The sequence below is a fragment of the Uloborus diversus genome, unplaced genomic scaffold (genome assembly GCF_026930045.1).
Source record: "Uloborus diversus isolate 005 unplaced genomic scaffold, Udiv.v.3.1 scaffold_12, whole genome shotgun sequence".
NCBI classification, from domain to species: Eukaryota; Metazoa; Arthropoda; class Arachnida; order Araneae; family Uloboridae; genus Uloborus; species Uloborus diversus.
Window position 1 is genome coordinate 111150 of NW_026557876.1, and position 24075 is coordinate 135224.

The following is a 24075-nucleotide window of genomic DNA, read 5'->3' on the forward strand; positions in this document are numbered from 1 at the left end:
CTTGACGGACTAAGTAGTTTGAGGCAGAAAATTCCTGCATTACTTTCCTTACACTCCAACTGTCAGGCATAAGAGTCAGCAGTTGAAGCTTCTTCTTCCTACTAGTGAAGCTTTTGTACACCTTCTTTACATGTGTAAAGAACTCGTCTTGTGAATCATCATTCTGATCATCATTAGATGCATTCACTAGTAGTTTTCTCTTGACAGCCACATTGATTCTGCTGGCCTTCTCAGTAGAGTAAATTTTGGATTGCATTCTCTTTTTGTCTACAGGCGACTCTCCCATCTCTAAAAGAGAGCTGTTAAGAGAACTCAGAGCTTCAGGTTCATTTGAAAACGGCATATCAATGGGTACTTCTTCAATTTCAGTATCAGACTGGCTTTCTTCATGTATGTTGCTAGTACTCTCTGCTAGTAACTCTGTATGTTTTTCATTTTTCATCTTTGCCTGCTGCTTCCTACAACTGTCACAGACCATGGATAACTCAAGTGTTCCTGGAATCAAGTCACACATCCATGAAGTAACGCGTCTTAAACCTTTTCTTGCATGGGAGTGATTAGGCTTATTAAAAGGGTTAAAACAATCCATTTTTACTATCTTGTCAGTGGTATCCATCATGCAAGTGATAAATAGTGAGAAATTAACAGGGAAAACTGCAGTGACCAAAAAATGGGTTGTATTCTAAAGACACAATCTCACAGGAAGCACCAAAACAACTTTCTGCAGGCAACTCTGATGCTACACTGGCTATAAATGAATGCTCTTGTCTGCTTAGTGTATCATTTTCCACTTTGAAATGGGTTTTCCCAGAGGGAAATCCCCATTTTATCTGAGTAAAATGGGATTTCCCTCTACTTGTAGGATAATGAGCTTTAGTTTTCTTTTAAAGAGGTTTCCAAACTTGGTATTATGAAGTAATCATTGTGTTTTATTAATTTAATAGTGTCCTGAACAATGCGCCGAAAAATTAGTAATTAAAAAATAAAATTTTACTAATTTGATACATTATTTACAAAACATGCATATTTTTGAAGCCCTGTACCTCCTGATCCCATTGAGATCCCATCATAGAATTTTGCTATATGTTTTTCAATGTTACAAACTACTTTTGGTAATTTTTTGAAGTTTTTAAAATTGCCACTTTTTAGGAAATTTAAATTTTAAAATTTAATTTTAAAATGTTTAATTTTTTTGAAATTGTAACCCCCATTTTGTGACGTGTCAAATTAAAGCCCCATTCAACATCTTTAAAATGAGACCACTCCCAGGTCCATATCATCACTGGTTGTCAGCCTATAGGCATCTAAAGGTGCCGAAAAATGAACTTTTTTCAAAAAAAAATTAAACTTTAAAAGTTTATAACTTCAAAAATAACTGTGCTATATAATTGAAATTTGGTATTTTTTCATAAGTCTACAATATATTGCTGCATACCAAAAATCATGAAAATCTGAGACATCAATTCTGAAAATCACCTGAAATTGTGTTGATTTGACATGGAATGACCCTATGAGTAAATTTTGTTTTAAACAGAGAAACAAATTTTATATTTCAAAATGTGAATTTTTGTGAAATTTTCAATGTTTTTGTGAAGCTACCTGATTTTATTACTCGATTTTTGTGAAAGTACCTATCTCAAAACAAGATTTTTGTGAAGGTACCGAAAAACGGTAGCAAAATCATCCTATATTGGGCCCTGCAAATATATTGAAAAAAAAGTGAGACATCATTTAATGACACTCCATTAGTACTCCTTCAAAACTTCTCCAAAACTCCTCCATTTTATTTTTGAAACTGAGTACGAACTCTGCTTTCGCGCTCGAACCTTGTCGCTAAATTTGCGCATTCACCTGGTAATTGTGAGCTTGTTTCTCCCCAGGGGGCCTCCTGATCTGCCTCCCTCGTGAGCAAGCGGCCGCCTACTGCAAGGACATCGAGAAGCAGGAGGGCTTCCAGTCCTGGATCATCGGCATCGTGGAACAGGGGAATCGCACGGCCAGGGTCATCGACAAGCCCCGGGTCATAGAAGTCCCCTCCAAGGAGAAGGAGGGGGAGCTCTGGTAGTCCCCACCCCACCCCCGGGGGAGGGGGCGAGAGCGAAGAGATTCGGAAAATAATGAATGGTCAGTAATCGGGTAGAGTGTTGATGACGTTTTTTGATTCGTTGTTTAATTTGTGTTTCATGATCGTGAGTAATCTGCTTCCTCATTGGAGGATGATGAAGGTCCGGCACGGAAAAGATTAAAAGTTATTTTATTTCTATTTACATACTTGCCAACTCTACTGTTTTTAACGGGAGACTCCCGTTTTTTGCTTCCGTCTCCCGATTTCCCGTTTTTTACCATTTTCTCCCGTTTTTGCAGTTTTTTCAGTCAATCAACAAAAAGTTTCACTTTCTTCTCTATAGATGGCACCATTTTCTAGTCTACCAATGTCAGCGAATAAGAATTTTTCCAAGTAATAGCTCATTTAGTAAAAATTATTTTTTTAGAAGCTTTCCACATTGCATGTTCAACGAAGCACGTGCTTTGCCGAAAATTGCAGCAGATTTCAATCCTTTTGCATCTTGAAATTATTTCAATTATTTTTCATGTTTGAAGTTATTTTAACATGTGCTACCCTATACCTATTTATTTTATATTGTATTTTCATTATATATTGATTTCCTTTTTTTTTTTTTTTTGGGATTTTAGCAATTAAATTTTTGTACCTACTTTTCTGGTAGAGATTGGAGAGTGTACGAATTAGTTTTTCCTTTGCAGTATATTTTTCTTGCTGCTACCAATTTGCTTACATCTGCAAAAAATCCCCATTTCACTTTAAATTTAGTATTCATGTTATTTAAAAGCATAATTTAATAATTCTGTAGCGAGGATATGTCGATGGTGAATCACCTATGTACCTATAGTAAAATCTCCTGTTTTTTTTCCTTCGAAGGTTGGCAAGTATGTATTTATTTCTTGCACTTTAAATACATGAATGTTTTTTTTTTAAACATTTTAAGGGGACGGTGGACCTTGAAAGCTTTTTTCATTTATTTATTAATTTTGAAATATGAAACTGGACATAAAAGTTAGTAAGTTTATTGGCATGCAAAATATCAAGCAAAAAAAAAATGCTACAAAATTGAAATTTTACTAAAATTAAAAATTTTGAAATTTAAAATAAAAATTTTGAAATGCTCCATGCGACTCAATTTTTGCTTTTTTCTCAAACAATTTGCATTTTATCAGAGAACAGAACATTGCCAAGAACTTTGGGTATCCATTTAAGGATCGGTCCATTATTAACTGCCCAGTACTTTTTTTTCGCTTAAAGCAATAGTTTTTGTTGTGAATATTACATAAAATCAAAACTTTAATATTTTTAAGCAACATAAAATTCTCTTAAACCTTAATGCATACCCAGTTTTATCAAACTACTACCAAAGTAGCATATTCTGAAATTTGAAGCATATCGATCAAAAATTAAGTCGCATGGAGCTTTTTTCAATCTGTGTCGCATCGAATTTTCTAGTCCTAGATAAACGACGTTAAAGTCGAATTTCACCTACATTTCACGATCTTCGCATATTAATACCTCCCGAAAGATATTTTCACGATGACTAAATATTTGACATTAATACCAATGTAAGAATTTATTGAAACTTAGTTTACATATTTGAAACTTAGTTTTGATTAGTTTTTCGACTTTGTTTACATGTTTTACAACCACTTTAATCGAAAACACGCTCTGTTTACTTTTTTTTTTAAACGCTTATAACTTCGCAATAAAACATCATATCAACAAGAGGTTTTTTTTTCATACGATTGGGCACACTTCATATATTGTTACTTCCACGGGAAAAAAAAAATCATATTTTTGACCGATTTGAGCTATTTGGAAGGTCCACAGTCCCCTTAAAGTATATAACAAATAAATACCTTTGTGCTGAAAATTAAAACAATCAGTTTTTCAACGTTTTGAAGCACAAAAGATGCCAATTGCCTGTGCAAAAAATGCCATTACAGCTCCTGGCGACATTTTGTCTTTTTTGGTTTCATAAATTTCTATTTTTTTTGGTATTCGTAGTGTCTCCTGCTCCACCTTGTTGCTTTTCTCGGATGACTTTTCATCCAGAAGCTCGGATGACTTTTCATCCAGAAGCTCATACTTCTGACTTTTCATCCAGAAGCTCGGATGACTTTTCATCCAGAAGCTCATACTTCTGACTTTTCATCCAGAAGCTCATACTTCTGACTTTTCATCCAGAAGCTCGGATGACTTTTCATCCAGAAGCTCATACTTCTGACTTTTCATCCAGAAGCTCATACTTCTGACTTTTCATCCAGAAGCTCGGATGACTTTTCATCCAGAAGCTCATACTTCTGACTTTTCATCCAGAAGCTCGGATGACTTTTCATCCAGAAGCTCATATTTCTGACTTTTCATCCAGAAGCTCATACTTCTGACTTTTCATCCAGAAGCTCGGATGACTTTTCATCCAGAAGCTCATACTTCTGACTTTTCATCCAGAAGCTCGGATGACTTTTCATCCAGAAGCTCATACTTCTGACTTTTCATCCAGAAGCTCGGATGACTTTTCATCCAGAAGCTCATATTTCTGACTTTTCATCCAGAAGCTCGGATGACTTTTCATCCAGAAGCTCATACTTCTGACTTTCCATCCAGAAGCTCGGATGACTTTTCATCCAGAAGCTCGGATGATTTTTCATCCAGAAGCTCGAATGACTTTTCATCCAGAAGCTCATACTTCTTTGCACCGAAAAAGGTGTTCCTCGTAACACCGAAACACGTGTCTGCCATTTTTTTTTTGTGCTTCAAAACGTTGGATAACTGATTATTTTACTTTAAAGAGTGTTCTTTGGCTTTTAACTGCTGTTCAGATCTACTTTACAAATTCATAGTGTGGTGTAGGGATGGTTTATGGTTTAACGACCGCTCGGCAACATAGAACAACAAATGATCTGCAATCAGGGTCGGCTTTCTGCCGGCAGAAACTAGTTTTTGCCGTGCCAGTGGCAGAAACTGGTTATGACCGGTAAAAACCGGCAGAAACTGGCAAAAACTTAAAAATGTCTTTAATAACTCAAGTAATTAGTAAATGATATTTGTTGAAACATCACTTCATCATTTAAAAAAAAAATAAAATCCCATGCTAGTGCCCTTGATTTAATTCAGAAAGGGAACTTTCCAATTGCAGGGGCTCGTAGTATTTGGATTAATTTAACAAAGGATAAAAAATCATACAGGGGTGCTTCGGAAAGAGGAGTGACATACAGAATTAAACAGGCATTACTGATTGCAATTTGCTCAGTTATATGCTTCATCTAAATTGCTTGGGATTGAAATTATCATGTCATGTGCTTCAAGAAGAAAGTACCAGAATTTTACTTGCCTAAATTTTGTACCTAATGTTACAGCTTTGCAAAACAAATTGGCCCCATTTCTCAAAACTTAATTTTCCAGTCAAATTTTTGCCATAACCCCAGTTACTACATGGTGGACCAGTTATACAATAGATAAGTTTCACGAACATTGCTCGCTCCTCGATGCGTTGTCTGCTAGCTCTTCTGTTTCGAGAATATTCTAAAATTTCTCATTTGTGCGTAGTAAATTGAGAACCCTGAGATTTTTGAAACCACCTTTTCTAAGAGGCAATTGCAGGGTCCAAACAATGTAACATTTGATTTTGAAATTACAGTGCATTGGTTAACAATTATTTTTCCCATGCATTTTCTGTCGTATATCAAGAAATAATTTTTCATTTTATGAGTTTTTGCCAGTTTCTGCCGCAAAGTGGCAGAAAGTGGTTTTTGCCATGCCGGTTTTAACCGGTTTCTACCAGTGGTTTTGACCGCCTCGGCAGAAACTTGCCGACCCTGTTTGCAATCCAATGAATGTCCCGAGACATTCATAAAAATGCCTCAGTATTTCAGTAGCAGTAAAAATTTATCCATTCAACGGAAAGGAGTGAGCATTTCCGAGTGCACTCGACCGAAAACAGAAGTCCTGCATTGGCGGATGCTGGAAAAAGAAATCTGTTCTGGTTTTCTGTCAGATGGGCGCATTTCGCAAGTTAAAATTGATCTTTAATAGCATTTTCAGCGAGTATTCGCTTGTTTACTGGCAACTACAGAGCGAGGCCGCCCATATAGGGGGGAAGGGGGGTTGAGCCCCCCCCTAGAAATTGGAACTTCCTTGCTTTTACAGGGGTGATTGTGTTCCGGTATTTTACCGAATTTCCGGTATTTTCGGACGTATTTCCTGTTTTTTTATGTCCGAAAATACCGGAATTATGTTTTTTTTTGTTATGCTTTTATCTCCCTACCTCCGCAATTTTTTAAAATTATATAATACTCATCAAATATACCTGCAAGAGCCTTAAGATGGACACCTATCCCTTAAGATGGACAAATGTCAAGATAATTTTGTATAACACCAGCTCAAAAGTAACTTTGTAACCCATCAAAAATTTACCTAAATGTCCACACAATATTTTGACTCAGAACTATTTAATACTATGGCAAAGGTGCACTTAAGTAATAGGGACCAAAGATTACCCCCCCCCCCCCCCGTTCTCGGTTTGAAACTTTCAGGTATTTTTTGATGAACTCGCAATCACCCCTGTATTTGTAGCATTTGAAGACTAAATTGGGGTACGTTGCCAAATGGCAAAAACTTCTCGAGAATTTTTATTCCATAACCTCTGACTGAAGTGCTGCATTCAATCCCTTAACGTGCTTGAGAACTAAATTTAGGACACTTACCCTTGTATTTGAAAATTTCCGTTTTCATAGTTTCATCCCTGGTCCCCCATCGGTCAGGGCCCCAGTTCACTCGGTGGTCAGCTTTGAACACTCGAAAGTGTTTGCTGACCAATAGCACTTGGTAAAAAACTGGGCAATTGTAATTCCAGATTCCAAAACACTCCGACCTTAAAGCCTCTGTTCAGAATGGCTCGATATCCCGACCGGAATAGTTTTGAGGCCGTGGGGAATTCATTTGGCGAAACACCAGAAGTGTGTTTGGTAGAGTGTTTTAAAATCAGGATTTCTGTTGCCATCGCTCTGTAAACAAAATATTTATTTTTAAAAAAATGATGGTACATGATATATTTTTCACTTATTTTTGGGGTTGATGATGTTATATTTATTAATGTCTGAAAGTTAATATCTGAAAGTTATATTTATTAATGTTGGTTATGTATTGGTTTATTTTTCGAAATTTAAAATATTTAAAATTAGTATACTTTATTTAAAATACAGTACACTCCCCTGTATCCACGAGTCGATCATTAATCGGAACGTATATTTTTGCAGCAAAAAGCAATACCAATGATGGTTTTCTGTAGAGAAATTGCATATTTAAACTCTGTTGTTTTTTTTTTTCTTTAATTTATTTTTGTGCTTTTTTTTCATCGTACATACTTTTGTTCTTTATTGATGTGAAGTGCTGTTGGGCAAAAATACAGAGCATTTTTACTGTACTGTGTACATTTTCATTGTTTGTAGAAAGTACTATGCATAATACTGCTAAGTTTTTCAGGACGAGCAATTTTTGCCTTAGTTGCCCCTCATTTTGCGGTTTATCTGCAATTTTAATTATCTGCAACCCTCATGTCGCCCAATTACGCGGATAATCAGGAGTTGAGTTTATTAAAGAAAAACAGGAAATGTCATGTCTGTGTTGACTAATGCATCATTTTTAATCCTGAATGATATGGATTCATAAAAGTAGCCATCATAGTTTAGAGCGAGTAAAGCAAGCTGTGATTTGTGAAAGAATTTAGCTTCTGTTTATTGAAAATATTGCGTAATTTGGATATTTTGGGTAATATGATATTTTGAAACCTGGCCAGTTGGTTCGACGACTGAAATCTTCCAAGTGAACGGAGACTTACTACATGGTAACAAGGTTTTGTTGACAGAAAAATTAATTTGTGGAAATTTTTGTGAATGCTGTTTGATCAGCAAATTAAAATCCAAAAAATGAAATTCACATACTTGCCAACTCGACTGTTTTTAACGGGAGACTCCCGTTTTTTGCTTCCATCTCCCAATTTCCTGTTTTTTACCATTTTCTCCCGTTTTTGCAGTTTTTTCAGTCAGTCATCAAAAAGTTTCACTTTCTTCCCAATAGATGGCGCTCTTTTTTAGTCATCCACCAATGTCAGGGGATAAGATCTTTTCCAATCAACAACTGATTTAGTAAAAATTAATTTTTTGGAAGCCACACTTTCCATATTGCATGTTCAACGAAGCACGTGCTTTGCCGAAAATTGCAGCAGATTTCAATCCTTTTGCATCTTGAAACTATTTCAATTATTTTGAAAGTTTGATGTTATTTTAACATGTGCTACCCTAAACCTACTTATTTTATATTTTATTTTCCTTCATATATTGATTTTTTTTTCGGATTTTAGTATTTAAATTTTTGTAGCTACTTTTTTTGGTAGAGACTGGGAATGTACGAAACTTTAAGCCAAATTCTCCTTATTATTTGGTTTTTCCTTTGCAGTATGTTTTTCTTGCTGCTACCAACTAGCTTACATCAGCGAAAACCCCCATTTCATTTTAAATTTAGTATTCATATCATTTAAAAGCATAATTTAATAATTCTGTTGTGAAGATACGTCGCTGGTGAATCATCTACATACCTCCAGTGAAATCTCCTGGGTTTTTTTTTCCTTTGAAGGTTGGCGAATATGAATTAGTACTGCCTATGTTTGATTTAAAATGTCAAAGGTTGACCAGACAAACACTGGGTTCCTTTTTCTGTTTTTTGAACAGAGTTTCGGGGCACCGTTTTCATTATTGTAAAATTTTGCTGTGTGTGAAAAATGTTTTCTAGGGGTTGTATGATCCCGAAAAGTTTCGGCGCAACATCTTTCCCATGATGTGACGAGCAGCGTGTTATTCTCCGTACAGTTTTGTGAACCCGTTCTGGAAAACTTTCAGCAACTGGAATGGTGGATGTCCCCTGTATTACGTATACACGCCGTCAATCTGGAAAATGTGTTGCTTTGGAGTTTTTCCTTGTAATTTTATTTAATAAAATTTGTAATAATGCAAAGGTGGTTGTTGTTTGATTTTTCACACGCTTCTGTCGGGGTTCCACGGGGAATTTTGTTTTGATCGAAAAGGTTAATTAGGTTATTACAGTGGAAGACCGTTATAACGCACACTTTGGGACCACAGCTTTTGCGTTATACAGGTTTTTGCGTTATATAGATCATTTCACAAATTTTGAAACTAATATTCAGAATATATCTATATATTAGCACTTCAGAATGAGTTCTATCTGCAATGAGTATTAAAGCACCAATATTACAATTAGTTGTTCACAAATAAATATGTTTCACAATCAAAATCCTGCACTTCTGCTAGCTTTATGGTTTACATAACAGCTGCATTTTCAAGAGCCATCTGGTATTTTCTGTTTACTATAAGTACTAATTTTCAATTTAAACGCTTTGAAATAAGATGGACAGACGAAAAACTTTCAACATTTAATTTTCCTAACAATTTTAATTTTTGCAAAGCAAAACAGAGGGATTTTTTAAACTTCAAAACCTATTGTTTACTTCTGAAAAGTAGTGCGGTTTATAGAGAATTGCGTTATACAGGTCGGCGTTATAATGGTCTTCTACTGTATTGATAAAAGTCAGAAACAACGTTTAAAAGCACAAATAAAAGATTGAAATGTTTAAAATGCAAACATGTTTCAGAGGCAGTAGCCTCCTTCCTCAGTGCAAAGCAGGCAAATGGGATGGAACACGGTCATTGGAGAGTTCAAGTACAAAAGGGGACCAATCAGATCACAGCGAGTGCTGATATATGATTTGGCGTATCAGAATATGTTAGGGTTCGTACGGGTCACGGAAATCCTGGAAAGTCATGGAAAAAAAAAATAAACAAATTTCAGACCTGGAAAAGTCATGGAAAATTAATATTTTCATTAAAAGTCATGGAAATTTATTTAAAGTCATGGAAAAATGTCTTGGGTAGTAAGAGAATAACAATAGCTAAAAGTGCGATAGAAATATTGAGTGATTTAGTAATATTGCATGTAAATTGAACAATCTCGAAAACAAATTCGAGATTTGGAATCCAATTTCATCCGCTTCTGTAACAGCCGCTCGCCTATTTTCATTATGTGATTTTACTTCTGAGGCATTACTTATTTTGAATTCACCATCATTTTCAGCACTTCTTCTATTTTATATTCTGTAGTAGTAGACATGCACGTTCTTGATTTTGCCACGCCCCCTCAAAAAGTGCAATTAAATTGCATCCAAGTTTGTTTCAACTACTTGTAAAAATTCATTAATCATTTCATCAGAGTTTATCTCAATATGTTGAAGGCTTTAGAAATTGAAGACTTTAGTCAGGCAATAGAACATGAAAATAGGGGAATTATAATATTCTAAAGCAGTGATGCCCAATATACAGATCGCAAAACCGATTATAGTGGCCAGTAGAAATATCTGGTTTAGAAAAATGAATTTACTGAAAAATGTGGCTTTACTTTCATGATCAAATCAGTTGTCGTACGGGTCATGGAAATCCTGGAAAGTCATGGAAAAAAAATTAACAAATTTCAGACCTGGAAAAGTCATGGAAAATTAATATTTTTATTAAAAGTCATGGAAATTTATTTTAAGTCATGGAAAAATGTCTTGGGCAGTTGAAAGTAACAATAACTAAAAGAGCACTGGAAATATTGAATGATTTAGTAATATTGCATATAAATTGAACGATTTCAAAAACAAATCCGAGTTTTGGAATCCAATTTCATCCGCTTCTGTAACAGCTGCTCGCCTTTTTTTGTAATGTGATTGTATTACTTAGGCTTCGCCAATTTTGAATTAACCATTATTTTCAGCACTTATATTTTGTATTCTGTATAGTAGTGGACTTGCATATTCTTGATTTTGTCACTCCCTTTTAAAAAGTGTAATTCAATTGCACCCGAGTTCATTTCAACTACTTGTAAAACATTCATTATTAAATTTACCAGAGTTTATCTTAACATGTTAAAGGCTTTAGAAAGTGAAGATTTTAGTCAGGCAATAGAACATAGAAATAGGGGAATTTTAATGCTCTAAAAAAACTCTCATTAATACTCGCTGATCCTTGCGACCAGCTGAAATATCTGGTTCAGAAAAATGAATTTACTGAAAAACATGGCTTTACTTTAGTGAATGCATATGCTGTCAAGTTACATGGGTGATTAGATGCACTAATGACACCAAAGGATAATGTTTTTATGAAGTAAATTTATTATTGGAAACTTAGTAATGATTCATTTAATTTTGCCCTATGTATTACTATTGGGCCCTATTTATTGAATATTTATTAGATATTTAAACATCAGTTGTATTGCATTCACTATAATTTTTTTGGCTTGAATTTATATGATTAAGACAAATACGAATAATTTATTAGTATCTGCAGTCTGCAGTGATATTTTTTCAGTCACTAGTAAGTGCTTCAACTAGGCAGTGGCACTCACGTAACAGTTTTTCTACTGCCCATTTCCAGAAAAGTTGTCTAGTTTTAGTTTAAATAGTACTACTCTCTCTTCGTGTAACAAAGTCATGAAAAATTTTATGAAGTCTTGGAAAAGTGATGAATTTTTTTTATATCTAAATTGAGTATGAACCCTGTCAAATATACAGTCAAGTTACATGGGTGATTTGTGCACTATTGACGCCAAAGGGCAATGTTTTTTATGAAGTGAATTTATTATCGGAAACTTAGTAATAATAACTCATTCAATTTTTGTCCCATTATTACTATTCTGCCTTATTTATTAAATATTTATTAGACATTTAAACATCAGTTTATTACATTTCACTACATTTTTACTTTACTTGGATTTATATGCTAAATACAAACAAGAATAATTTATTAGTTTTTGCAATGTGCACTGATATTTTTTCATTCACAAGTAAGTGCTCCAATGAGGTAGTGGCATTCATGTAAAAGTGTTTCTAAAGCCTATTTCCGAAAATCGGCAAGTTTGACATTAAATGGTACTATTCTCTTCGTATAATAAGGTCATGAAAATTTTTATGAAGTCATGGAATTTTCAGGGGCGGATCTAGAGGGGGCCATGGCCCCTCCCAAAGCCTTGTGATTGTAGGAATTTTTTTAAGAAAAAAATATTATGAGAAGATAACAAAACTTAACACATGTATTTTACTGAAAAAGAAGTATAGGCTTTAATTGGGAAATAAATTATATTCCTATCCTCAAAACAAAACTTTTATTTCCAAAATTTTTCTCCATCTTTTACATCATTTCTTGATTCCAACTACAGACACTTGGACGATCTCTAAATGCTGCGGTTCTCAGAGTATACCTATTGTTCACAAGACCAAAGAGAGCCTAAATTTTAGTTTTTATGGCTCTAATTTCGAAACTAGGAGGAGAACCTTTTGGAGGAGCTCACGAATCTTCCATCCCTTTCTAAAATAGGTATAAATATAGTTAAAAGCCGAATTTTTGGAACCTCAATGGAAAATATTTCCAAGAAGGAAGGATTCTAAGCACCTTCACACTTTCTTTAATGTAAGCAAACATTACCAAAAGGTGCATTTTTAGGCTGGACAGCTGAAGAGCACCCCTCTTCTTCTAACTTCTCAATGTATAATGACAGAATATTTTGGTTTCTAAGCTTTATTTTCAAAAAGTATTTTGGGGCCAGCGCCCGAAACCTGACATCATCATCATCAAAAATAGAATTTCTCCGTACATCATCAAAAATAGACAAAATGAGTTTTTAGTTTCAAAAATTGCTTGAAAATTCAAATTTTGAAACATTTTCGAGGGAGATTTCTAAATCCACCCCCTCATCTAATGTCTCGATACCCCGAATATTGAGTTTTTGAAACTTCATTTTAGTGACATTTCTGGGGAGTTATCAGGGACCAATTTCCCAATAGGCAGCTGCCTAGGACGGCCAACTTTTCAGGGGCGACAAATTTGTTATCAGAATACACGTTTTCTGAATTAAATTGTTATTCTTGAAAGTAAAATATTAGCATTCTTTCATTTTCCACAGAGACAATTTTTTCTTATAATTTAATAATGATTACTTTCACACACCTTATGAAAGTCAAATGTTTTCAATCATGGTATTTGCCGAATCGTCAGCAAAATTTGCCGAATGAAAATTTTTGTAGGAGATCACTGTGATCATTTCATCGGGGTGCCTCAGAATGTGAAACGCCATCACTTCTTCATAAGTTTGAATCTGGGAAACTCTTTTTAGGTTGTATTTGAGTCAAGGATATATTTGCTTCATTTAGGGGGGGGGGCAGCAGATTTCAAATTTGCCTAGAGGCGGCATGGAGTTAAATTCGACCCTGGGAAGTTTGTTCAAAAATTTCGGATGGCCCCTCCCAAAACAATCTGCTGGATCCGCCACTGGGAATTTTTTTTATCCAAATTGAGTATATGAACCCTGATATGTAAATTTGAACCCATCGATGAAGATTGGAGAGAGATGCAGAACCTCAAAAGACTCAATCCAAAGATTATTTAAATTTTTGTTAACATGTAAGGCTTCCAGAAAATCTAATTCCCCTGCATTTGTAGGCCTGCAAAGGGTCTTGGCCTCCGAAAAAACGAAATGATGCCCAGGGTTCGTACGCTCCTTCAAAACTCCTTCATTGAGGAAATTTTTTTGAAGCGCCCTTCAAACTCCTTCATTTTGGTTTGAACTCCTGCAATACTCCTTTCTTGTTCAAGACTACATAGTCTTCCTCTATGACAGTAGCCTGAAATACTTCGGTTGACAATTTATCTGTGTTACAAGAGCGAAAAAAGCGATTTTGATGTAATAATTTCGTATATGTTTTCCATAAGGATATGATTTACAAATTGATCGTTGATGTTATAAAAGTTGAAAGTTAAAATATTATTGTTAGATGACCAAGACATTTCATAAATGAAGTAAACTATGCTTAAATGGTGCTCGACTATTTTTTCAAGTTTTATGATTATTGCTTTTCCCTCCACCCCACTCTCAACTGCAAAAGTCAGCTTGTATAATTATTATTTAAATATTTGGAAATACGTAAGCAGAAGTACTATATTAAGTGATTGTGGCAAAAAAACAATCGTTTAGCAAATCACAGTAATGCTATTGTAAAATGAGTCATCCACAAGTGATGTCATGCCTTGAGGGGGAGACGGGTTCATGAAAATGGGACAAGGGGAAGAGGGGGTTACGAAAAGTGACATCACGCAGTTATAACAATATGTTTTTAAAAACTATGACATGTGACAAGAGGAGGAGTAAAATAAAGTTGTGATAAAAGGGACGTGTCAAACATATTGAAAAAAAAAATTGCGACATCATTTAAGGACACCCCATTAGTACTCCTTCAAAATCTCATATTACTCCTTCAAAACTCCTTCATTTTATTTCTGAAACTGAGTACGAACCCTGATGCCCTGTGTGTCCCAACGATGTTTGGCAATCGAAGATTTAGGTTAAGGATATTATGTGCTTTGCCCGTCGCGCTGAAATTCATATGAAGTGAGAACTCAACCACGGACTTGACATTTGCACGAAAAGAAGCATTAAAGAATGAATACGGATGCATTAATATCAAAGTGCTTTTGCCTATGTTTCAAACAAAATGTTCAAACCGGCTCCTCACGATGATGTTCCTATAGCGAAAACCGTCTCCAGGTTGCGTTCATTTCCTACACACACAAACACATACACACAACTACCCACATATGCATGCACACAGACACAAACACATATGCCAACACACACATATACCCCGCCCCTACGCACACAAACAGTCATACACGCAACTACCCACACACTCATGCCTACATACACCTACACATATACACAACTACCCACATATGCATGCACACAAACACATATGCCAACACACACATATACCCCGCCCCTATGCACACAAACACTCATACACGCAACTACCCACACACTCATGCCTACATACACCTACACGCAACTACCCACATATGCATGCACACAAACACATATGCCCACATACACATACCCCGCCCCTACGCACACAAACACTCATACACACAACTACCCACACACTCATGCCTACACACACATACACATACCCCCCACGCACAAGCAAACACGCCTACATACACACACACTCGTGATTGCGAAAAACATAATTTGAATTCAAGATGTCAAAATTCAATTTCTTTTTTTTTTTCAGTCTTTTACATTTCAAAATAGTCGAAAAAGCATATTTCAAGCAAAACTTCACTCACTACATGATTTGCTTGATTACTTCAGATATTGGTCGGGAGCATTCAGAATCAAAGGAGAGAGAAAAGGAAAATGCCGAGATAAAGAAAAAAGACGTATGTCTCGGGGAAGGCGCAACGAGGATACAATGCGAGACAATTTCGGTTAAAAGAACATCAAAGCTGTGTGAGAAAACAACAGCTGAATAAATCCAGTATTGCTCAACACTGTTGGGAATCGAATCACTCTTTTGATTTTAACTCTTATCAAATTATCCAAAAATGCCCCAACTCGTTGGATCTTGATTTTTGGGAATCTATCCACATCCTGAGGAACCGTTCTAATTTGGTTAACGATCTTACTGCAATTCCCTATTTTTCCTCTGTGTGGACTCCTTTGTTAAAATTGGTTTAGATTTTCTATTATTTTTGTGTAAACGTCGTACATTTCTTACTTTTATTTGTTCATTTTTTGCTTTCTTATTTCGTTTTGTGATTAACTAATTCCAATATGTTTATCCTTCACTCTGTTTTTTCTGCATTTCTCCATTTGATACATTGCTTCCATACATAGTTTTTTCCCGCAGGTAAATTTATTGCTAATTTATTATGAGTGGTTTCATTTTTGGACTTTTTGCATTGTTTATGGGTTTTCTTTTAAAATTTATTACTTAACGGTTTTTTTCCTGATGGAATTATATAATAAATTTCGTCTCCAGGTGTCATTTTATCTTTTTTGTTTTGTTTAATTTCTATTTTTTGATATTTATACTATCTCCTGTTCCACCGTGTTGCTTTTCTCGGATGACTTTTCATCCAAAAGCTCACACTTCTTTGCATTGAAAAGGGTGTTCCTTGTAACACCGAAACACGTGTCTGCAATCATTTGCAAGTTTTGTGCTTAATAACGTTGGATTACTGACTTTTTAATTCTCAGCACAAAGGTATTTATTCTTTATTATCGATGCTCCAGATTCAGATGATGAAGAGTGTCATTTCTTGTGCACGGACGGGACACTGATGAGAGAATAATGCCTTCACGACCGATGACTCTTGGCTGGCCATAACTGGTTTTCTTTAAACTTTAAATACAGTAAAACCCCTCCTAACGGACACCCCTCAAGGGCGGACAATTTTTTTAATTTCCCAGTTCCAATGCAGATGACATTATTAAACCCCTGGCCTGCGGACAAAACGAATTAATCCCGTTAGTGTCCGCATTGGAGGGATTTCACTGTATATTATTGAGGTACCTTGTCTCATTTGTGAAAATCAGAAGGCGAATTAAATTTGCTTTAAAATGGTACATCTTGTCAATTTTTGTATTAATAATTGCAACTGCTACCTTAGAGAATTTTTCTTCGAGTGGCCATAACTGGTACGTCCACCCTATTTGTTTCATCGGTTAAGATTTCTAAACGACATTCCCCTCGAGATAGCTCTATGTATGAGAAAACGAAATGACAAGGTCTCGCGATTCATCATTTTATTGATGACGAAGACAGGTTCAAATTTCCAAGATTTCATCAACATTTACGGATTCCCGGACCCGGGCCTCCACCGGCCGAGGACGGCGGTTCGGGGGGAGTCCACGAGGATGTCCATCCAGGCGAGGATCGGCCTCGTGTCCTTCGCTCGGCGCTTAGAGCAGTCCACCGTTGTCCTTCATTTGCGAATGAGCTTCCTCACGACGCCGAGATGCCCCCTCGGTGCAGCACAATGCAGTCTGCCTCCACTAGGATCTCTGCTGCGGCCTCGCTCCCAGTGTACAGAGCCATCGATCCCTTGCCCTCGTGTCCCATCCTCCGTCCAGCAGCGCCCTCAGCCTCTCCGTGGGCAGTCTCCTGAAAAAGAAAGGATTCCTCGGACATCACGCACTCGTCCGTACTAGAGATCCTAAATACGGAGAGACTGGACAACTTCGGAACGGCGGCCATCTTGTGTCCAAAGATGCTCACTCCCCGTAGACCGTAATGCATCTTCCGCCCCAAATATCACTTTACACTGTATCGAAAACATTATAAACTAGTTATGATATTATGAAATGCAATGCGCAGATCACAAATATCTGTTTGTTTTCTATTTTTAGGAACGAGTTTTCTTTGTAAGCACTATGAAGATACGAAACGATTGGCGCCGGATTGCCAGACTTGGAACTCATTCCCTTTAACGAAAATACGAGGAGAAGAAAAACCAGTCTGTTCTCTGAAGATTTCATGTCCTATAGTATTCCTTGGGAAAGCAAAAAATTCACACAGCGCAGCATTTCGAACTGACAACACTTGGAGTAAACATGGCGGGCGCTCTCCGTATACAGGATCTCTAGTCCGTACGGCCCGTGAGGTCCGCTTTTTCCTCCCCCAAACCAGTTTTCGATCGTGAAGGCATCGTACGGGACGAGAAGCCAGATATCTGACGTCCGTCGCATTTCATTGGTCTCCGCGATCTCTCTCTGTTGGGTGAGGGAGTACAGACTTAGGGAGACGCAGTCTGAAAAACTACGGACCCTAATGGACCTTATTCACGGTTTGGCAACGGTCCCATCAGCTGTCCGTCAGCGGGTATTTTGACCAATCACGCAGTGTCAGCAGTGCTAAAAAAACTCGTTTTATTTAAGGATTACTGGACTTGATGCGCATAATGAACATGTTAAGGGCTTAAAAAGACTTACGAGTGCATGGAAAATGCCGAGAAACGGTGAAAATAAAAAGAGAATTCGAGTTTTTCACCATGTTCGTGATAAGGAACCAAAGAGGCTTAAACCCATGAAAATACGATAATAAAGAAAGTATTTCGTATCAAATGAATCGTTCATCATTCTTTTACAGCGTTTCTTAGTTAAAAACGTAAAAAAAATCTCCCATTTTTAAACAGAAAGAAGAGTTTATAAGTCACACAAAAGCAAGTGTTATTATACGCTGTGGTGCCGGATTTTCGTCTACTACAGTTCCCACAATGCGGTGAGGGTTTTTACCCGCAGTGACGTCAGGTGAATACTGTCCATTCCCCTGTGCGGTGCGTTATGGCGGTGTATTTCATGTACTGCAGTGCATTGTTGGATAGGCCGAGGTAAGGCCCCCTATACATAGGAGCCGGCGCATCAGCCATTTTGGACCGGAGCGCGTGTTCGAGTGGTTGACTTTGCTGCCGAGTCATAGCGTTTGGTGATTGTTCACTGCGAGCAATTACTAGCTGCACACACTCACACGTGAATAGTTTATTAAATAAAATGTTATTTACGGCAAAGTTGGCGAAACACGGAACTTTGCTGTGGTAACCGAAACTCCGCAACAATGAAAAATCCGATCCGCCTATCTACAGGGTGCTCCGTTTTAAACTGCAAGAACTTTATTTTCGCAACCGTTATGCCAACTGGATGGATACTTCCAGTTGGCAATTCCAGCGGTCCAAGACGCCCTCTTCTGGCGTCACGATTGACACCACTCGAATAAGCCAATGAGAGGGCCTGAAATTTTCCTATGCCTGAACAGGAGTAAAGGTAGCTTATATGCGGCTGGGCCATATAGTTCAACTTCCATTACAAAAACTCAACTCACAATAGGAAGAAATAGCGTTGTAAATAATACAAAAATCAGCCGTAACTTCAAGTTATGGTACTTACTTAAATTGTAGTGTATTACGATGTTTCAATGTGCTGAATCCAATTTATCAATGGCGATGGTTTTTCATAAAGCCGCCATACAAATACAAAATGGAAAGCGTCATCACGATCACGTGACATCCGGTTCCGGAATGTGCTTGGAGGTTAAAGTTATACAGATTTACGTCGAAATATATTGCTCAAAAAACGTTTCCGATGTTTGCAATTTTCTCTATTTTGCTTCTGATTTCTATACAAATAAAAATATCGCTGTATTTTCGTATTATAAAATGATACATTGATTTGAAACAGCAAAATAAACAATAAAAACATCGCCTCCTATCAGTGGCGGATACAGCCGGCGGGCAGCCGGGCATTTGCCCGGTGGGCCGGTCATGCTTCGGGCCGATCAACTAACAGCAAAGTCTTTCAGGCCTGTCGACTAACAGCAAAATAAATTTTGCTTGCATGTGTTTAGAATAACGCAAAACACAGCCTCAGCTCATTTTTACACATGGGCTAAAGCTTGCAAACTTGCGGGTGGAGGGAGGATGGGCCGTCACCTAGAGGGGGGACAGAAACTCCTTACCAACCATGCGAATGCATGTAAGTGCTTCTCGCGGGACAGGAAGGTGAGTCTCTACTCTCTAGTTTCGCAGGCCGGGTCCCGGCTACAGAGCCGACACCACGCCCCAGTTAAGGGGTTTACCTACGATGAAACCAAACAATTTTCCCCGCCTGGCCGCCGGGTAGCGGGTATAGACCTACCACCGTTGCGGACGGGGGATACCAAGAGGGGGAGGGGATTTCTAAAATGGGGCTGCCCAGGGCCTGATTACCACACAGGCTGACTAGGTCTAGGTCTGGGCCCCATGTTCCTAAGGGTCCCCAAATGTTTTAAAGAATTATGCATAGCATCGCAACGATATGAGAAATACGTGTATTTTTTAAAAAATAAAAAAATATGACTTATTAATTGGGAAAAAACTTCTTCAAAGGGGGATTTTTAATCATTCTGCCAGTAACGAATTCACTTGGTCATGATTATGAGAGGGCCCAAAGGGGATTCATAAATGTACATAAGTGATTTATACATAGTTGTTTGATTAGACAAAGAGGCCCTCAAAAATGCCGTGTTTTAAAAATGTAAATCAAACACTGCATAGTCTTCAGGGGGCCCCCAAATTAATGTGGGCCTAGGGCCTCACTTTTAGTTAGTCGGACCTTGGGGCTGCCAATATGTTATTAGTGTTGTAATGAAAAATAAATGAATAAATTTTTAAAAAAAAGAGGGAAACCTTAGCGATTGTAAAAAGTTAAAATACTTTTGGTCTCTTAGACGCTTTTATTTATGAATGAAAATTCACAATTGCTATAAAATGCAACTTACAAAAAGCCCTGACATGAGGTCATGTCAGCTTAGTTGGAGAATAGGGGCCCGGCTCAGAATTGAACTCGTGCAGAGGGTAAAATATCTTAATGGTGAAAGGTGTAGAAGGGGGCCTGTGAAAAAAAAATTACCTATGTCATTTTTTCCTGGGTCCGCTTTTGCTCCCAGCGACCCTGTTTATAACAATTGGAATAAAAGTGAAAAAATATTTTTTTTTCCGTAAAATTATTTAAAAAATGCAATCTTAAAATACCATTGAGGAGCATGTAAGACTCTAGATTATTAAAATTATCAAATGAAAGGCCAGAGGCCAACGAAATGTGAGTTTCAAACATTTTTTGACGAAACATAAAGTATTCTGCATGCTGTACAAACTCACAGTTTCGGGCCCCTCAGTTTAAAAAGAAAATAAGTTGATAAAAACCAATGTCGAAAGAATTCCGTGGTCCCCAGAACCTCTCCCCCCCTACTAATATTATCGAAGATCGTGTAAAATTAAAATTTTTAGGCTTCAATTTTAAATAACTTTATAAGAAACCAGCCAAATCCACTCCCGCCTTAACATGGAATTCCAGTTTTGAAAATTTGCTGGAGGAAAGCACTCGAACCTCTCCCATTTTTTGACATTTCCAAAGATGGTCTAAAAATGTCTTTTTAAATTAACAGTACCAAAAATTTTCTGAGAAAGTGCACCATCCCCTCCTCTCTCTCGGCGTTATCAAAAAAAGCACGTTTTAAATCTGATTTTTAGTGCTTCAATTTCGAAAATTTTCCGGGGTGAACCTCCTGAAAACACCTTCTCCTAACATGACTGAAAGTCAGCAAAAATTTCGTTTTTGGAACTTAACTTTTGAGTAACTGCCGGCGCCCTAGTATTTACCAAAACAGGCTTTTAAGACTTCAATTTGAAAATTTTCTCGTGGATGGCCTCGGAATCTATCTCGACTTAAAATCACCAAAGATCTTCAAAAACTGCGTTTTCAGGGCTAATACTTTTTTAAAAATTTCAGAGGAGAGCCCCCGGAACCACTCTTCATACCATATACTCGAATATAATTTAAAATTCTGTTTTTGGATTTCCACTTCCGAAAAATTGCAGCAGGAGAAACCCTGAACTACGCTCCCCTAACATCACCAAATATTGTCTAAAACTCAGCTTTTAAGACTACAATTTCAAAAATTTTCGCTATAGAGGCCCCCCGGACCCCCCTATTTCAGACTCAATGTTAATCTTTCCATTAAGTTTATGTTGCTAATACTTTAATGACTCCCAGAAGCCAGAAAGCTAAGTCCTCATATTTAAGTGATATCCCAATCGTTAAGTAAAATTTTATATCTATAAGAGCTATGGGGCCGCTACATCTCGTAATGCCAGGGCCGATTTTTTCAAACAATCCGCCACTGCCTCCTATAGTTAATTGGAGTTGCGAATTTATTTTCCTCATTTGATTTTAAACAGCTTAACTAATGTCGAAACAAAAACCTATTTTGACATAGATCTATGTTTAGAAAACCATATCGAGATTATTTTATAGATTGACATCAAAGTACGTCGGTGTCACAATATTTTCTTTCGACATGATACGACGTTTTTCGATGTTCGCAAAAATTTTCTATTTTTCACCTAAATTGCATATTCATTACAAAAATAAACGCTTTAAATTATGGTTAACTAGTTAAAAAACAGCCAAAACAAGGAATAAAAACAATTTTTTTATATAGTAATACCGGTGAAAAAATATACTTCGACATAGTTCTATATTTTAACAACCGTTTCCGTTATCAATCGGGATTCAAAACGTCGATCTATGTCGGTCCTACGTCGATCTGTATTTTTGTGCTACTAGGGAGTGAAACGCCACGTGCAGCGTGGAACTCCTGGACGGACTGTATCGAAGGTCGAAGGAGGAAGAAAACATGCCAGCAATGCAAGGGACGCTGGGTATAAAGAACTGTGCGCATGCGCAAGTATCAACGAAGGTCCTCCTGTTCTATTGTGTACTAATTACCTTGACGGCGAGCATGAAATCAATACCATCTTTAAGGCGTCAACATGTATGCAATGCTGATATTGTAAGGTTATATCAATATTGGTATTTTAAGAAGAATGCAATGTTGCATACGCGTTGTTATTCCAATATTGCTTTTTAATCTTTATGCAGTATGAAACACGTCAATATTGACGCTGTCAGTATATCAAGATCTGTCAAGGTTGATGCAAGAAATTTTGCTAGTAGGGTTAAAACATCATTTTAAATTTATTTTAAATGTTTTGAAAAGTTCCAAACAAAATTTTATTAAAATAAAATTAAATCCTTCCCCCTCCTCCAAAACCAGGCGGAGCAAAGTCCGAAATGGGAAGATTGGGCGACGCAGATTGGGCACCGAGCATTTTGGGTGCTTAGAACATTGAGCACAATGTGCTCGGCGCCCAATCTTCCTAGACCATGATTTAGTATACTGAAATAGTATCGACTCTGTAATGGATGTGTTTGTATTTTAATATCAAACAGATGATGAGACTTGGTATTAAATGAAACTGGTTTAAAAGCTACACTATTGCATGATTAAAACTCGTTGCTTTGGGTATCACTAGCATTTTCAATCGATATGACTGAAACATATGGAGATTTGTAAGTCTTGTTTTAGATAAAAATTTAGGGCAACACATATCATGGGACTATTATTTCTTGCCTAAAATTAAATGAAACAAATTTTTATTAACTGCTAAATTTTATTAATGTTTTCCTCTATGCGAATGGGATAGTAATGAGAAGAATAATAATAATGAAAAAAGAGTGGATTTGTGTGTTATTCTACTGGCCTTTCATATTAAATTAGGTGTTTTTAAGTACATTGTAACACTAGTGCTTAATTTGAATACTTAAAACCAGAATTTCTACGTATACTATTAAAGTAAAGCTAAAAACCGCATCTTTGGTGAGCATTCTCAAAGTGAATTAACTCTTGCTGATTAATGCTATACACTTAAGAGGGATGTTCCTGATGCCTGATGCAGAAAGAGAAGAACAATGGCTAAGTTTTTGATCATTATTTTAGAGTTAGTCATGCATGTGAATTTGCGCATTTCTTTCAAACTTCTGCCTCCTAGTGTTACATAAAATCTGTGGGTGATGGTGAAAAACTCTTTGCATATTTGAATTCAGCGCATCATTTTACGTGAAGATCAGGTCCGTATAACAAAAAAAAAAAGTTGTTTTTTTTCTACACTAGTTATATTAATTTTCAATTTTCTGTTTTATATACCTACGATAAATCTTTACTTTTGATACTGAAACGAACATTGCTTATTTGTTTTAATTGTATTTGTGGAATAAAACCTGCTGACAAAACTATTCTTTATGTACCGTCTCGTACCATGGAAAGGACTTTTAATCAGTGATATTCCCATCGATTTTTCTGAGGGTATACTTCCAGAAATCCATTACGCTAAATTTGGGTATGTGATCATATACATAGTATGTCATAATATGAAAATTTATGAAGTTTGAGGGTATACGGCGTATATGGAGAAAACCTATGGGAACACAACTGTTTTCAATATCAATTTGTGAGCAAAATGTTGAAAAGATTGTAAGGTATGATTTTTTCCCAGGACCCCAGATAAAACGACTTGCTGATCCCTAAATGAGTTCATAGATGACTGAATGTTGCCCTCAAAGATTCATCTTAATTCATGGGGTATAGCACTAATCAGAATAAATTTAAGACTTTACTTTTTCTATTTTATTTTTATTTCTGATTGTAAAATACAACTAAAAGCTACAAAGTTAAAAAAAGTTTCATTTTCAGTAAAAAA

The 24075-nt window shown here is 36.6% G+C and overlaps 1 long non-coding RNA gene across 1 annotated transcript; it reads left to right on the forward strand.

Moving 5' to 3' along the window:
- Positions 1 to 1883: 1883 nt before the first annotated feature.
- LOC129232384 (uncharacterized) lies at positions 1884 to 9076 on the forward strand. Its single transcript, XR_008581346.1, has 2 exons — positions 1884 to 2124; positions 8855 to 9076. It is a non-coding gene; the product is annotated as an uncharacterized LOC129232384 (long non-coding RNA).
- Positions 9077 to 24075: the final 14999 nt, after the last annotated feature.